At 48.2% G+C, this 15595-nt stretch overlaps 1 protein-coding gene across 3 annotated transcripts in view; it reads left to right on the forward strand.

Moving 5' to 3' along the window:
* Positions 1–15595, forward strand: part of DPYSL2 (dihydropyrimidinase like 2) — a 117108-nt gene that overhangs the window by 67800 nt on the left and 33713 nt on the right. The window lies entirely within an intron of this gene.

A 15595-nucleotide genomic window follows, 5' to 3' on the forward strand; every position in this document is an offset into this window, starting at 1 on the left:
TTGTTCAATTTAAACAACAAAGTCAGAAGAGAACGAGAAAAAACTATAGCCAAAGATTTATAGAAGATATTTCATCAAAGGTAGAAATCAGAAAAGATGGAGAAACTTGACTACACAGGAATTAAGACCATCACCAGAGTAAATTAATTAAAAGAAAAACAAGAAGTGGGAATTTTTATTTACAATATGTGACATAGGGTTGATACATTTAAAATATGAAATCTTAATATTTTAATAAGATGAACACTTAAAAAGTTAAATTGCTTTAATAGCAAAAGTAAAGGGTATGAACAAGGTATTCACAAAAGAAGAAATAATTCTACCATTAAACTTATGAAAAACTTTCAACTCCATGAGTAAGAAAAGAAATACAAATTAAAATAGTAATGAGCCAACTTTTTGTCTACTAAATTTTCATGTTGAAAGGAGTTCTGACACCCAGTGGTGTGGTGAAGTGGGAACCCTGATAGGCATTTACATTGGTGGCTGTTCTGGAGGGAAGAAAGAATACTCTCTAACAGGAACTTTAAATTTCTGTAAACAAAAAAAAATGTTCATACCCCTTGAGCCAGAATAATCTGTGTGCAAGCATTTAGTTCTCGGGATGTTCACTATAACACTCATTATGAGAAAAAATTAGAAACAGCCTAAATGACCGAAATAAGTGATTGATTAAGTAAATGATCGCCACTTCTAGGACAAAATGGTATGGAGTCAGTAGAAAATATTTGCTGAAATCGGCATGCTCACAGTATATTGATGGAAAAAAGCAGGCCTTGACCACTAAGTCTAATTCGATTCTACCTTGTTTTAAAAAAGAGCCTCATGGAAGTATAACTTACATGCTGTAAAGTTATGATTCTACTTTCATAAGGAATGTGTGTGTGTGTGTGTGCGCGCGCGTGCACGCGTAAGTAGTTAGGAAAAACTTTGCATAGGCATAGATCAACATATGAATAGCGATTTTCTTTGGATGATGGAATAACACAGTTTTGTTTCTTTCCTCAGTTCTTTCTGGTTTTCCAAGTTTCTGGCATGTACATGCTTTTTCACCTAAAGGAATTGTATAAAAAGAAAATTCCCTTGGAGCTACCGTTTTCATCTGCCTTGCTATCTCTTACCCCTGTCATTCCTGGAAGGAAGAGGACATAATATGAGGAAGTGTTTGAAGTGATGCACAGCCGTGGGGGTGGTGTTTGTGTAGAACCTGAACTCTCCACTACCACGACGTTGGAAAGTGTGGTTAATGCTTCCCGAACAACTGGGGCCCTTGTCAAGCTTAAACTTTGTTGTCCAGATACACTGGCTGTTAGTCAGAGTCTTATTAATCTACTAGAGGGGAAAAAAGACCCATTGAGCAGCCAACCCTCAGTCCAAGATTTGAAACACATCATGGTACAATGGCTGTGGTTCAGACTCCAGAGATGTTATGCTATGTTTTTGAATTCAGTCCAGGTTCCTAGGAGGAAAACACCCGTCAATTATGTTGGCTCTCGATAGATCCCAGTCAACACATGACATCACCAGCTCTTCCTTCCCTGCCCGCCTTTATTTGGAGGGGATGCAAGGGGAATTGTGCAACCTTGGAATAAACAGAACAGAGACCAGATTCCCCTTTTGTTTGTGGGTTTGAGCTCCTGCCGGATAGCTGCTAGTTTCTTTACCGTCCACAGTGAGGCTGTGTCACAGCAGCTTTGTATAAGGGAGCAGTGGTTGCTCAGGGGCTAATCAGAGCCCTGCGTCCGTGTCCACGTCATTTCTCGTTTGAACTTGGGACTCTCGTCTTTATTGTTCCTTGGTGTGTGAGTGACGTCCTGAATTACAATAGGTACGAACAGCACACTCTTTCAGCGCGTATTTTCACAGAAAGGTTATTGTCCTCAGATCCTAGGGTTTGTTTGAGTATCTGCTTCCATAGGAATGTAAACACGACCCTGTTTGATGAAGTTGCTCGTTCTTTCCCATTGTTGGCAAAGACCTCGGGGCTTGGGCTGGAGCTTTGTGACACAGTTCTTCACGTTTTGTTATGTCAGGGCGTGCGTTTCTGTCGATCTCGAATTAGGAAGCCTTAGGAAGCCGCAAGCCCTTGAGTTTCTAGTCAGATTCCCTTCCTGACAAGGAAGCAGCAGGAAGAAAAACAGACAGCCCCCGTCTTTGCACGTGAATGCCGTGTGGTGTGACTTGAATTTTTTCATGATGTTCCACACAGCCCTGTCATCTCATATTTTTGGCAAGCCGGCCCTGAATCTGTGGTCTGGTAGTCCCAGGCAACCCAAAGCTGAGACAAACAGAGGAAGTGTCATTACTCACATGCTTCCCCAGCCACCTCATCCTGGCCCGACGCGGCCAGCTGCCGCCCACTTTGAGGTGGGGCTCCTCAGAGCCAGGCCAGCCCAGCCCCACACTGAGTCCCTTTAGGTTGTCCCCCGGCCCTCCTTACTTTCCTGCATGCTTTCCTTCATTGGTTTGTAGTCTGGAATTTATTTATGGCCGACTTTGTGAAGTCTCCTCTCTTTTCTTTCTCTCTTTTTACTTTTTTGCTTTTTAGGGTCATACCCATGGCATAGGGAGGTTCCCAGGCTAGGGGTCAAATCAGAGCTACAGCGGCCGGCCTGCATCACAGCCTCAGCAACACCAGATCTGAGCTGCGTCTGAGACCTACACCACACACAGCTCATGGCAACTCCGGATCCTTAACCCACTGAGCCAGGCCAGGGATCCAGCTTGCATCCTCATGCATACTAGTTGGGTTTGTAAACTTTTGAGCCACAATGGGAACGCCACCTCCGTTTTCTTAACAGCAGCCTGGAGGCCACGGGAAGCAGAGTAGGGGACTTGCCTCCCCCGACCCCCATCATATGCAGGCAGGCATATGCGCGCGCACGCACGCACGCACGCACACACAAACACGCACATGCCCTGTGGTCATCATCCTGGTGCCTGGGGCCAAGGATGCTGAAGGAAGGGGGTCTGTTCGGGAAATCTGCCGCTCCTAGGGGCTGCCTCTGCTTCCAACTCTTAGGAAACTCACCTCCTGCTCTCCCCTGGAAGGAGAAAGGGGAGAACCAGGTCACTGACCCCAGCCTGCAGTTACCAAATCCCTTAGGGGATTTTGAAAATAAAAATCATTTCCATATTCTAAAAGCCTGCTGGGGAGTTATTGCCGTGATGTTTCCTGGATAAGGTCAGGTTTCTTTGCTTGCGATTGGAATTTTACAAGGACTTTGTAAATGATGATCATTTGTGTTTTCCGCTCTGCTTGGCCGTTTTTCTTGCATTTGATTGAAAATAGAATGGATGCATTTCTTTATGCCTAATACGTTCCATTTGATTGGAAAATTGTTTCCATCATGGAGACCCAGGGTCGGGAGGGGTGTGGGGAAGGAGGTTCCCGGGGAGGTGAAAAGTCTCTATTTATGTCTGTTGACAGAGGGTCTCTGTGATTCTTCCTGCTCTGGCATTTACTGTCTTTTACTTTATGACCAATGCCTACTTGCTGGGTAAACAGGACAGATTTGTTTTGCTTGGTTGAGTCTTATTCAGTTTTATGTGAAGACCGTTTGCCTAAATGAATAAATTAAAACTCCATGCCTTTCTTGTGGCACCTCGGGCTTCCTCCTCTCAATTATGCCTTTATCTGCCTCCCTCCTGCGCTCTGTCACTCTTCGTGGTTCTCCACCTGAGCCCCCTCCTGAGCCCTGCCCCTGCCGCCTGGTCCGTGGGCAGCCCTAGAGGGCGCCTTTGGCCCCACGATGCCCAAACGCTGAGCCCTTTCGCATTAGACCACAAAGCACAGCAGAGCATTTGCAGAAGACTGACTTCGTGCCAGGAATTAGGTCAAGCAGCCCTCTGTGCTCAAGACAATCCTCTTTTACTTTCAATTTATTTAACAAATGCTTATGTAAGACCCACTCTGCCAGGGACTGTTGGGAGCCCTTTACAAACACCACTTCGTGCCAACCCTGTGAGGAGGTACTATTATCTCCATTTCACAGATAAGAAAAACTGAGACCCAGAGAGGGTGAGGGATCCTGAGTCGTACAGCTAGTGGGTGGCAGAGCTGAGGTGCCCACTCAGGCAGTCTGACCGCAGAGCTCATGCTTTTGATCCCTATATGCTGAAGTAGCCATGGTTGCTGTTCTTATTTTGCAGATGGGGAAACTGAGGCACGGGGTGGGGTGGTTTAAGTCACTTGCCTAAGGCCCTAGAACTAGTCAGTGGCGGTGCCTGGATTCAACCCACAACAGCTGAGCTTGGAACCAGAGCCCCAAACTTGTGCAGTCAGTGCCCTGTGGGGTTTCCTCCTGCCCTGTTTGCAGCACACTTGGTGTGGACCGTTATAGCACTGCAGACCGTTCCCACACAGCACTTACTGGTTCTAAAAACTTACTGGCTCCCTCACATTTTTTTTTCCTCCGTGAACATGAGCCTATTTTGCTGGTGGAGTGGAGGCCCCATTGTTTGAGGGGGCCTTTGAGAGCCAACCAGCTGCCGGGCCTGTGAAGTCCCTGTCGGTCTGTGAGAATCCCCAGGACTTCAGGAGGCTTTAGCCGAATTCCAGGATGCAGATGCTAGCCTGAAGCAAATTTTGTGTCTCTCCCACCAGTGCGGGGATGTGAGATGCCATAAAGTTGGCCTGTTTCCAGACTAAGTCTCAGAATGCCTGTCTCGTTTCAGGAAACAGAGCCCTCTCCCACAGTTAGCCAACGATTTCAACATCTCTCAGAGAAATTCTACATGGGCCTGGGATTGGAAGCTTTGTTTTCTGAGGACTTTGGCTGGAATTTTCACCTTTGGCTTTCCTGGCCTGCTCCCTGGGCCACAATTTCATCATCCTGCTTTGGGACTGGCACTTCCTATTCAGTGTCTGTCTGTCTGTCTGTGAGCATTACACGGAGCTGAGAGAAAGCACAGCTTTGCTCTGTGTACCTCGAGGCTCAGGGGCTTGGGCTACTGCCTTGTCTAGTCTTGTCTGTTAACCAGGTGGCCTTAGGGGAGTCCTCTTAGGGCTCAGATCGACAAAGCCAAGAGCAGGGGCGAGGAGACAGGAGGACGAAGATGGTGGCCCGCGCCCCTTCTTCACGTTCTGGTTAAATGGTCAGTTATCTCTGTACAGCTGCTGGATCTGCTCTCTTATATATTGGCTGGTCCCCTACTTGGGTCTTGGAAGGTGGCCATTTATCTGCAACTGAGACGGCCTAGAAGAGTGAAAAGAGCTTTGTTTTTCACTCCCTTAAATAGCAAGCAAATAAATTAAAAATACCAGCACTGGCTGGGTGACAGCCTGGTCCGTTGCCAGAGGCAGTGTGAAGTGACGGTGCTGTGGAATGCAACGCGGTCATCTAGTTCATTTGTTACCAACCGAGGCTCATCCAAGTGATCCCGACTTCGGAGAAAACCATTTCAAACAAAGGGGGAAGTTATTTGCATGAATATGTCCATAGGAACAGTAGTTATACTAGAGGAAGATTGGAAGCAGTCTAGAGGTTCAACATATGGGAATGGTGAAGAAAGTTATAGTGGATTCCCCCAAGAATAGTTCTCACCAAAAAAAAAAAAAAAAAAAAAAAAAAAAAGGAATTACAGAGACTCTAAGACAACATGGTATTAAGAAAAAAGCCACAATTAAAAGTGAGTGTGGAAATTCCCATGATTGCTCAGCAGTTAAGGAACCCAGTTAGCACCCGTGAAGACACAGGTTCTATCCCTGGCCTTGCTCAGTGTGTTAAGGATCCAGTGTTGCCGTGAGCTGTGGTGCAGGTTGCAGATTCGGCCCAGATCCCTCCTTGCTGTGGCTGTGGTGTACGCTGGTGGCTACAGCTATGATTGGACCCTAGCCTGGGAACCTCCATATGCCGCAGATGCAGCCCTAAAAAGACAAAAAGACAAAAAAAAAAAAGTGAGTGTGTGCCGTAATTACACTGCATAAAACCTATGCACATGACAGATCTGAAAGATGACATAGAAAAAGATTAATAGTTACTATTAGGATGCTGGAATTATAAGTAATATTTTCTCCTGTTAGTAAAAAAAAAAAAAAAAAAAAAAAGGAATGGAATGGAAATAGTACAGATTTTGGATTCAGACCTAGAATGGAGTTCTGGTCTTGCTGCATCTCATTAGGTGTCTTTAGTGACTCTTGATATTTCCCTGGGACTCGGATTCCTCATTAGTCAGAAGGTAGAACCGTTTCTAAGGGTCCCTGGATCTGAACCTGCTTGTAGCCACCCATGGTCTTTTCAAGTGGAGTCTGCCAGACTTACTTATATCAAGAAGAAATTAAAAAAAAAAAAAAAAACAACACCTCGTGGGAGGTTATCGCTGTCATTGTGCATGAGCCACAGCGTCCTTTACGCAAGCGCTCCTGGTGGTTAAGCGGTGCCTTAGACCTGTCTCCGATCCCGGCTTGATGACGCCTCCCCTTAGGCGCTACTGTGCACATCCATCTTTGTGAGCAGAGAGAGATGCTCCAGTCCACGGAGGCTGCTTTTGAGGAAGAGCCGTTTCTGGCAAAACGGATCACTGCCCTCCCTCCCATGCCCACTGCCCGACTCTGGTGAGTCCCTTCCCAGAAGGTTGATCCCATGTTGCCTACAGATGGGCCCTTGGGCTTTGCCTGTCTGCTTTTGATGAGTCGAGAAGAGGGTTTCTGCTCATCATTGGGTCCGTAAATCCTCTTAAAGGATTTACACATTATAAATGACCCTTCATTGCCACACAAAGATTTCATTAGTGTGGCCTTTGATCTTACATGCAAGGAGGCCATGTGCAAGCCGTACCCAGCCTCAAAGAGAGGGGTTTTATGAGGTGCTGACATTTTGACAAGCTCTTACCTGGCGCCCCAGATTGCCTTTCAGTGACTCACATTGGCCGCATCTTCCCCTGTCCACCGGGTTAAGTTCATTAGCTGCCCACTTAAGTGAACCCGCATATGTTTTTGATGATAGAAAAGGGTTTGGGTTTGGAAAGTTGAGGTGCGTGCTATTCGTAGATATGCCAAACAGGTGGTGGTTAGGAAAGGCTGCAAAACAAGTCAGGTTGGGATTCCAGCTCTGAGTTAGTGTCTGCACAACTGTAGGCAAGTCTCACGGCTCCCGAAGTCCTTGAGTGATGCAAGCATTGTGAACCTGCCCACTTGGTTTTTGAGCATCAAATGAGGTACGGTATGTGATCACATGTTGTGAACCGCTATGGAGCTATACCCATGTGAGGTTGATATCGGTACAGTCAAATAAATGCAAGACGGTGGTATGGAATTATAAAATGATTTAAGGCACCATTTCTATTTTTAAAACTTTCTGGAGGAGTGGCTATGTTTCCCTAAAGGGGGGAGCTTTGGTCATAATTGTCTCGAGCTGACTTGTGAAAGTGGAATGAAAATCCAGGATGCCTTTCCAGGATCATCGTTAGGGAGTTCCTATCCTGGCTCAGCAGAAACAAACCCGACTAGTATCCGTGAGGATGCAGGTTCGATCCCTGGCCTTGCTCCTTGAGTTGGGGATCCCGCGTTGCTGTGAGCTATGATGTAGGTCGCAGATGTGGCTTGGATCCTGCTTTGCTGTGGCTGTGGTGTAGACCAGTGGTTACAGCTCCGATTCGACCCCTAACCTGGGAACCTCTGTGTGCCTCAAGTGCGGCCCTAAAAAGAAAAAGGAAAGAAAAAAAACCAAAAAACCAACCAAGATCATTATTAGGATCAGAACTAACCCTGGGTTTGGAAACTGGGCCTCCTGGCTGCCCTGTCCCCCACCTCTTCTCTCCCACCCTCTGTCTTCAGCTCTGACTCCTGGACTTCCTGGACTTACAGAGTCACCATCCAGCAGCCTAGAAGGAACGGGCAGCAGGCCCCGGGCCGAGGGAAGGGACATCGGGTGGCAGGGGGCATGGGCTGCAGGTGTGGAAAGCTCTTGGTGGCCACTTGCACCTTCTGGATGGGCAGCCACCTTCGTGCAGGAACCACCCTGACAGGTGCTGCAAGCGGTGGTGGTGGTGGTGGTTGTTGGTGGTGGTGGTGGTGGGGTCCCACCTGCTTCCAGCTGCTCATTATGGGGATTTTCCTGAGACTCACTCCACCAGTGAGTGCTGAGCCCAAGACACAGGATGACTGCGGGAAGCAGAGGAATGGGGAGGGAAGAGATCAGGGAAGTGGCTGGAAGGAAGGAGAGAGGAAAAGTCGGATAAGAGCAAGAGGCGGGCCAGGCAGAGAAGGACCTGCTGTTCTGAGGCTCTGATCTCCAGCTCAGGACTTTGGAACAAGGGTCAGAAATGGGAGTGGAATCTAATTAAGGAAGATAGAGCTCCCGGGGACTCCAGCAGTGAGAATGTGGGGGAGACAGAGAAGCCAGGGGAAGATTGTCCAGAGCAGAGGCCGACTTGCAGCGTGCTGTCTGGGAGCAGGGGCAGTGCAGCTGGGGGCAGTCACACTGAATGGGGGGCTGGGGCTGGGAGGAATCCATCCTGTGTTTGGGTAGGGAGTGGCAGGGGTGCAGTGGACCGGGACGTGGCGCCCTCGATAGCACTCAGCCCTTTTCAGAGCTGGGCAGAAAGGGCAGGGCTGCAGCCCAAGGATGGAACAGTCATTCCTGTGTGTACCTTTTAATGTAGTTTTTTTCCCAAATAGATTTTCAGTATATCAGGGACACAGTTTGTTTCCTCCAAAGCTGGCTGATCATCAGACCACTTAGGAGGTTATTTGTTTTATAAATACACTGTACTGGAACTTGCCTCGGCCCTTATTCCCATCAGATCTGGCTTAATGGCTCTAGCAGTGATCGCTGGATACTAAATGGTTTCTTATGGCTCAGCTTGGTTTATATGAATACAGTTGTTTAGTTTTTTTCATTTTTTTGACTGCACCTGCAGCATGCAGAAGTTCTAGGGCCAGGGATTGAACCCATGCCACAGTAGCAGCGTGAGCCACAGCAGTGACAACACAGGGTCCTTAATCTGCTGAGCCACCAGGAAACTCCATTCCTGTTTAGTTTTTAAAAGCACAATTACATTCAAGGGAGTTCAGGAAAGAGAAATAAGGGCGTGACCCAAGTGCCTTAAGGTTCCAGCAGTTAGCAGTTAATACACAGTTATCTTCTCTGTTTACTGAATGATTGAGCTACTTGCTATAGTTATAAAAATTAAAAGGATAAGATTGCATTTTACTTCTCAGTTAGCCACCCCTCCTCACTTGCTTTTGAGCTGGTGTGGCTAAGTGCTCTGGAGTGACAGGTCTGGGGTCACAGCTCAGCTCTGCCAGGCGGTAGTCACACCAGCCCAGGCCACATTAACTGCCCATCATCTAGAGCTGCCCAGGGCCTTGCCTGGCCACAGCCTGGATGGCATGAATGTCTCACTCCTGCTCTGGGTTTTAAGTAACATGAGCAGGTTACTCAGTCTCACTGTCCATCAGCTCCTTTGACTGAAAACTGGGGCCACTGCTGGCTCCCACCTCAGGGGGCTGGTGTAAGGATTAAGCTGGATAATCCAAGGAAGATGCATTGATTGGTCCTGGGCAACTAGGAAATGCTTGGAGGATAGTAATTATTGCTGCTGGTACTCTCATCTTCAGAGTATGTGAATTACACTGCAGTTGGTCATCCTTTCTTTGGCCAGGAGTAACCTCGGGCAGCGGGGTTCCTCGTGCATTCAGGAGGGCTGGGATGTAGAAACTGCTGTGGCGGGTCTCTGTGGTGGACGGACCAGAGAACTGTGTGCGCCGAGGACTCAGTGCAGGGCGAAGGGTCCTTCGGTTTGTGTGTTGGTTCTCAGAGTCCAGTGTCTGCGCCCCTGGGCGGAAGAGGGGTCTAGTCCTAGAGTTGGCCGCGGCCTTGCTTGCCATAGGCACATTTGGTGTTTGGTCTCTCCTGAGCTTATTAAGCACCTCTTGTATGCCAGCCCTCCTGTTTGATGCTTTAGGGCACCAAGAGCAGAGACCATGACGAATAACTGGTCCTATCTGACTGGTAGCCTACATTTTATTGAACACTCACAAAAAAAATGTGGTGAGGGATGTTATTGTTGCCCATTTATATTTTTTTATCTTTGTGCCTTTTTGTCTTTTTAGGGCTGCACCCGCAGCATATGGAGGTTCCCAGGCTAGGGGTCCAATCAGAGCTGTAGCTGCTGGCCTACACCGCAGCCGCAGCAATGTGTTGCCTGTTTATGGATGAAACCATCAGGCACAAAAATTCTGATAGTTCCAGCTCTTAGGAGAATGCCTTTTTGCATTGCGGGAGAAGCAGTATATTTGCACAAAGTGAGTAGTGAGCCCTGGAAGCATGTGCTTTAGAGCTGCCGTAATGCTTCACAGAAGGATTTATGTGGGAGTTTTCCTTATGAAGGAATGGGACTTGGTCTTCAGCTGGTCTTTTTTTTTTTTTTTTTTGTCTTTGCCTTTTCTAGGGCCGCTCCCGTGGCATATGGAGGTTCCCAGGCTAGGGGTCTAATCAGAGCTATAGATGCCGGTCTACACCACAGCCACAGCAATGCGGGATCCGAGCCGCGTCTGCAACCTACACCACAGCTCATGGCAATGTCGGATCCTTAACCCACTGAGCAAGGCCAGGGATCAAACCCGCAACCTCATGGTTCCTAGTTGGATTCGTTAACCACTGCACCACGACGGGAACTCCCAGCTGGTCTTTTTGTAGCAGGTGCTCTTCTGAGCAGCTCCCGTGTTGACTCATTTACAGCTCATTGGAACCCAGTGGTTTAGATACTAGTATTAACCCCGTTTTACAGATGGGGAATCTCAAGTCTGAGGAGGTTGAGTATCTTGACTATGATGAGGAGCTCGCAGAGGTGGCCAGGAGTTCAGGCATCTGACCTGGCCTCTCTCCCACTGCCTCACCTACCTGCCCTTGTCTTTTGCAAATTTTTTTTTTCCTATGGCATCTGGAAGTTTCCAGGCTAGGGGTCCAATCAGAGTTGCAGCTGTGACCTATGCCACACCCACAGCAACTCCAATCTAAGCCACATCTTTGACCTGCATTGCAGCTTGCAGCAACACTGGATCCTTAACCCACTAAGCAGGGCCATGAATTGAACCCACATCCTCATGGACACTCTGTTGGGTTTTTAACCCGCCAAGCCACAACAGGAACTCCTACCTGTCCCTTTTCTATTCTCAGGCTCAGGTGCTTTCTCTTCCCTTTCTGCCTTTTTTTTTTTTCCCAGAATAAAACCATGTCATCCTAACTGGCAGGCCAGACTCCCAAAGGCTCTTATCTTTCCACCCACAAAAGCCATTCCTTGCTGACTCGGTTGCGGGGCATTTTGCTGAATAGATGCCAGCCCTGGAACTCCATAGATAAGCCCGTGGTGGCTTGTGTTGTCACATCTCCCTGATGGTTTGCTTTTCATGCAAATCCATTCATTTATCTAAGATGAGAAAGGGAGAGGCCACCGCACACACAGTTAAGTCAGGGCCTGGGGACCGAGGCTGTGCTGATTCTGGAATGGGAGGCCAGTGAGGGGCAGTTCCGATGGGATAGAGGCCCCAGGGAGCATGGGCGGTGTGTGTACTGACTAACGGGAGATTCTGGACCTGCCCCTACAGGGTTCAGTGTGTGAGGCTTCAGGGAGGCAGGGGGAGGGCCCAGGGCCCCCCCAGCCGCTGCTCCTGCTAATCTGACTAACCCCCCACACACTGTGGTTCCACATGTTTCCTGCTCAGCCACTTCAGTTCCAGAGCAGGGACCGTGGTAATGACTTTTCTGGCATGTCTGTGTGTTTTAAATACAAAGGGCCTCTGGAAAACTGATCAGAAACACCAGCCACTGGCCTTTTAAAAACTTGGGGTCTTGGATTATGTCAGGGTGCCTTCCTGGTGGTGGCATTGTACTAAGGTTAGTAAGATGTGACCCCTGGGCAGGTCACTGGACGGAGGGTCTGAGGATCTCTCTCTATCACTTCTTACAACTGTATGTGAATCTACAATTACCATAAAAATTTTTAAACATTGGGTCTTTTAAATGCTACAGACTCCAAAGAGGTCTTAGATCTGAATGTTCCAGGAGCAACTTATGTGGTGTCCAACACTTTGCCAATATCCAGTAAACATAAAAATGGTGTACCAGGGAGTTCTCTTGTGCTGCAGTTGGTTAAGGATCTGGCACTGTCACTGCAGTGGCTTGGGTCACTGCTGTGGCGTGGGTTTGATCCTTGGCCCAGACACTTCCACATGCCATGAGTGTGGCACCCCCCCCCAATAGGGTACCCAAACCACTCAAGGCAATAAAAAGGAACCAACTGCTGATACATGTTATTGTGGACAAACCTTGAAAACACTGTGCTGAGTGAAAGAAGCCAGACGCAAAACACCACATATTGTATGATCCCTTTTATAGGAAATGTCCAAAATAGGCAAATCCATAGAGACGAGCAAATTAGTGGTTGCTTAGGGCTGGGAGTAGCGGGGTGGGAGGCTGGGAGGAGGGGCCGCTGATGGGTACGGGGTTTCTTTTTTTGGGTGATGTTCTACTATTAGGTTGTGGTGACAGTTGCACAATTCTGTGACTAAACTAAAAATCATTGAACTGTACGGTTTAAATGGGTGAATGGACTGGTATGTGAATTACCCCTTAAGAAAGCTGTTAAAAAATGTAGGGTCCTTTGATGGTTTTAGGAAAAGTACTAACAGCCCTTTGGAAATAGCTGGCGTCTTCTAAGTGCGAGCCCTTCCGGACACTGATTCTAACTCCTCGATTCAGGCCCCTGTCCCGGGGCGTGTTCTTGGCTCCCTCACAAACCAGATTCACAGGCCTCCCACTGAAACCACACTGGTGTTTCCAGTGGCTCATCCTGAGGGAATGAAAACTCAGCGTGTGCCAGACCTTTGGCCAGGCGCTGTCGCATGCTGTCTTGAACTTCTCGAAGCCCTGCACGCATGGTAGTTTCATGCCCACGTTTTCTGTGGGAAGAGAGAGTGGTCCCGGAGAATAGACACAGCAGGCGAGTGATGGATGCAGCGGTAACTAGAGCCAGAATGGGGGGCTCACTGACCCCAAAGTCCATCTTCTTTCCCCGCCTGGTGCAAGGCTGGGGTGAGGAGCTGGCCTTTAGGCATGTCACCAGGGAAAAAGCCTGTGTGTTCCGTGCAAGTTGTTTCCAGGCTCTGTCCTCAAAGGTGGACTCTGCTCCCTCCGGAAATGACGATGACACTCTGCCCTGTTCCTGGAGCAGCTCTTCCCAGGAGAGCTTCCATGGAAAGAGGACTGTGGGAAAACATGTGGAGGCCTTTCAGGGACACGTTCCCGAGTGTCACGAGCTCTTGGAGGAAATGTGTTTATTTCCCTGAAGCCTCTGCTTTGCCAGTGTCCTGAGTTTCCAGGAGTTCAGAACTCTAGGAGCCGTTATTAGATATGGAGGGAACTATCCCTTATGTTTGGTAAGGGATAGTGCGGTTATGTCGCACACAGGCCCCTGATGGTAAAGCGGGCATTTGAGGGAATGCAGGGGGCGGGAGTGGTCCTTGGGAGAAGGTTTACAGTCAGGTCGTGATGCTCAGAGTGGTCCCAGGAAGAGTCAGCAGCTCCTGGGATGCTTATTCCAAGCTTAGATTCTCAGGTCCCAGCCCAGACCTACGGAATTAGACATTCTGCGGAGTGATGTCCAGGAATCTGTGTTTAATAAGCTCTGAAGATGCTCTTTACACACCCTGTGTAAAGCAGGGTACCGGATGATCTAACCCACGCTTGGGGTTGAGTGGAAAAATCTGGTCGTGTTTCCAGCAGGGCATGTTGTCTTGTGCTTGACCTGATGTTACAGGTTGGCGTGGGAGCTGGAAGGGAGCTCTCGTTCAGCGGTTGACAAGCTGTATTGAGCACTTCCTCTATCCAGGCGCCCACTCTCTGCTCCGAGGGAGCTTACAGCCCCATGAGGGGGCGAGTCAGAAGGAAACTAGGTGCAGAAACTGCTGCCGATGGGTATGTGACCTAAGACCCTGGACCTGGCCAGAAGGAGGAGGGATGTCACCCTGGGATGGTGACATTTAGCCCAGTCAGAAAGAGGTGAGCTAGAGGTAGGTGGCAAAGATGATGCTTCTGAGATGCGTCAGGACTGGATCTTCAGGACCAAGAAAAGGAGTTAGAATTTTACTTTAGAAATGCTGGACAAGTATCAAAGGCTTCCATCTGGGGAGTGACAAATCTGATGAAAGGTTTCAGATCCGCTGGCTGCTGGCGAAGGGTGGTTCGGAGGAAGGCAGATGGGGAAGCCAGTGGCATAACTAGGGAGATTCTGCCCAAACCGTGGTTGCTGCAGAGTCATGTTTTCCTTCCCACCCCCGCCCCCCCACCTTTTTTTTTCTTTTGCTGGGGGCAAGGGGACACAATTTAAGAAGAAAAATCGGAATTGCTTTGTCAGGGTTTCTCTGTTAGCATTTTACTGAGATGGCCCAGGCTTGTGTGAGAAGCGTACGTCCTCATTGCTTTCATCATGAAACATTATATGTTACATGTATTACAATACTAGCCATGTGTTTACCCATTTAATTACATATACTATTACTTATAAAAAGTAAATTTTGTCAAAAGAAAATTCAGTTTTGCTGTCCATATTTTTGAGGCAGTTGATTCCACTTTAGCAGTGTCTGCAAGATTTGATCCAATTCAGGAATCTGAGCTCACTAGCATTGCCTGGGTGGACATTTTCTTAGTGGAGAACTGCTTACCTGGGTGTACCAAAATCTAATATTTAGAAGAATGATTCATTGCTTTAGGCGCCAAGAGTCCTGGGTATTGTGTTCAAACAGTCCAGTGGTTGCATCAGTTTGACTTGATCTTGGATGCGTCATTTCCATTTGTCTCTCTGCAGAAGATGCATAATCATGGTAATTGGGTGAGAGCTCTTCAAGACCTGGGAGAGACAACAGCATGTGCCAAGGCCCTGTGGCAGAAGGGAGCAGGCTGATATTGTAAGAACTGAAATGCAGCCTGAGTGGTTAGAGAGGAGATACAAGGGGGGTCCAGGGCTGTTTGTCGAGGTAGGCAAGCACCCAGCTGGGACCTTGTTGGAAACTTTCATTTTTATCTGAAGAGTAAGAGGAACCATGGGAGGGTTTAAATAGGGGAGTGACATAAGGTTGATAGCTATGCTCTCTCATTCCGTCCTCATAACAAATATAGGTGGTAGGTAATATCTCTATTTTAAACCAGCCCAGAAACCTAGGGTAGTGGAGATTAAAGTAGTTTACCCAAGAGCACCTTGCTGGTGAGGAGTGGAGCCAAGAAACAAACTCATGTGAGCCTGACTTCAGAGTCCTCTGACCTCCGTATCGGCCTACCTCAATAATGATATAACAATAACTGCGGTTTTAAAAATGCTTTGAACTCTTAGGATGAAAGATCTCCCTTAAATTACAAAGTGGTATTATGCCGGAGAAATCTGAGTGGCGATGTGAGAGTGGATATGCGGGGAGCTTTTGAAAGGCCCCGTCTGCGTGGCTCTGGTCCAGCATCCTCAAGTTCCTTGTCGTCTGGTGGGGGGGGCGTCTCACAAGCAGCTATCAACACAAGGACGGGCTTGGCGGCTCTGGCCCGCCACTTGACACTGCCGTGGTCCATAAGGACTCGTTGTCTGTGAAATGTGCCTGGGGTCTGTG

This window comes from Sus scrofa, chromosome 14 (assembly GCF_000003025.6).
Source record: "Sus scrofa isolate TJ Tabasco breed Duroc chromosome 14, Sscrofa11.1, whole genome shotgun sequence".
NCBI classification, from domain to species: Eukaryota; Metazoa; Chordata; class Mammalia; order Artiodactyla; family Suidae; genus Sus; species Sus scrofa.